Genomic DNA, 1,868 nt, shown 5'->3' on the forward strand with positions numbered 1-1,868 from the left:
TCTTTCATCACCATAGGCTCTTGCTCATATGTTGTTTCATGAAATTCTTCTGTGTCTTCAAATTCTTTTCGATACAGTGATTCAGTATATTCCTTCCATCTTCTTTTAATACTTCTGGGATCATTTAATGTTCTGCCGAAAGCATCCTTGATTATAACAATTCTAGGTTTGAATTCGTACAACAGAACAACAGAACCATAGAATCTAATCTAGTACAACTCATTGGAGAATCTAATCTAGTACAACTCATTGGGATCCTGTGAATAAAAGATCTGAACTCTGTTTTGACCTGTGCCATCCTCATATTCTTGATGCACAAGAGACAATTGTGGCAGTTACTATGTTAATCCACCTGGTTGAGGGTCTTCCTCTTCCTTGCAGACCCTCTATCCTTCCCAGCATCGTGGTCCTCTCCAAGGAATAGCCCCTCCTAGCAATATGCCTTAAGTACTTGAGGCAAAGCCTTATTATTCTTGTTTCTAAAGAGCATTCTGGCTGCACCCTTCCCAAGAAATATTTGTTTATTATTTTGGGATGTTCAGTGCTTTCCACGAACACCACAGCTCAAAGTCATCAATTAATCTTCTATCTTCCTTATTCATTATCCAGCTCTCAGATGAATAGCAAGTGATCAGGACTATGGTCTGAATTAGTCACACCTTGGTCCTCAAACTGACCTATTACTCAACAATTTAGAGATGTCCTTAAGTGAAAGTATTCCCAATGCAATATATTTTCTTATTTCCTGACTGCTGGTACCAAGGGGGTTAATTGTGAATCCAAACTATATAAAACAGTTGACATTTTTAGTCTCCTCTTTATCCACCATGATATTGCCTATCAGTAAAGTGGTAAGAATCTTTGTTTTCTTGACATTGACATGCAATCTGTACTGAAGGTTACATTCCTTGATCTTCTGCAACAAGTACTTCAAGTCTTCGTCACTATCAGCAAGCAAGTGTGAGTCATCTGCGCAATGCAAGTTATTGATAAGTCTCCCTCTAATTCTTGTGCCACACATTATTTCACTGAATGTGGAAACTCTCTAACTATATAACTAATATTTCATGCAAGCAAAATACTGCTGAAGATAATTTTTTTACAAAATTATACTATATTACATAGATAGGGAACTTCAGAAGTTCAGGAAGGGTTAGAAGAGGTCATTGTTGTTGTTATTGTTATGTGCCGTCGAGTCGTTTGCAACTCATAGTGATCCTGTGTACAACAGCCATAAACCCTGCTCTATCATGTGCCAATCGCATTGCCTCTGACACACCCATCCCGATTACCCCAGTCACTGAATCAATCCACCTACTGCGCTGTCCCTCTACTCTACCCAGCATGATGTCCCTCTACAAAGACCTGTCTCTCCTTGCAACATATCCAAAGTGTGTCAGACGAAGCCCCAGAATCTTTGCCTCCAAGGAGTAGCCTGGTTTAACCCTCTCTCGGATGAATCTGTTTGTTTTCTTGGCAGTCCATGGTACATTCAATACTCTTCTCCAGCACCACAGCTCAAAGGCGTAAATTCTCCTTCTGTCCTCCCTAGTCATTGTCCAGCTCTCTGATGCCTAGCAAGTGATTGCAAAGACCATGGCCTGTATCAGGCGCACCTTCGTCTCAAAAGAGACACCGTTGCTCTTGAGTACTTTAGAGAGGTCCCTAACAGCAGACATTCCCATCACAATATGTTTCTTGATTTCCTGGCTGCTGGTGCCAAGAGTGTTGACTGTGGAGCCGAGCAAACTGAACCTGTGTGCAATTTCAATCTCTTTGTCATCCATCCTGATGCTACCAATTGGTCCAGTGGTGAGAATCTTTGTCTTCTTGACATTGAGCCTCAGTCCATACTGAAGGCTGCAGTC

Source organism: Elephantulus edwardii, unplaced genomic scaffold, assembly GCF_000299155.1.
Source record: "Elephantulus edwardii isolate Elephantulus edwardi_28Jun2011 unplaced genomic scaffold, EleEdw1.0 scaffold00382, whole genome shotgun sequence".
In the NCBI taxonomy this organism is placed as follows: domain Eukaryota; kingdom Metazoa; phylum Chordata; class Mammalia; order Macroscelidea; family Macroscelididae; genus Elephantulus; species Elephantulus edwardii.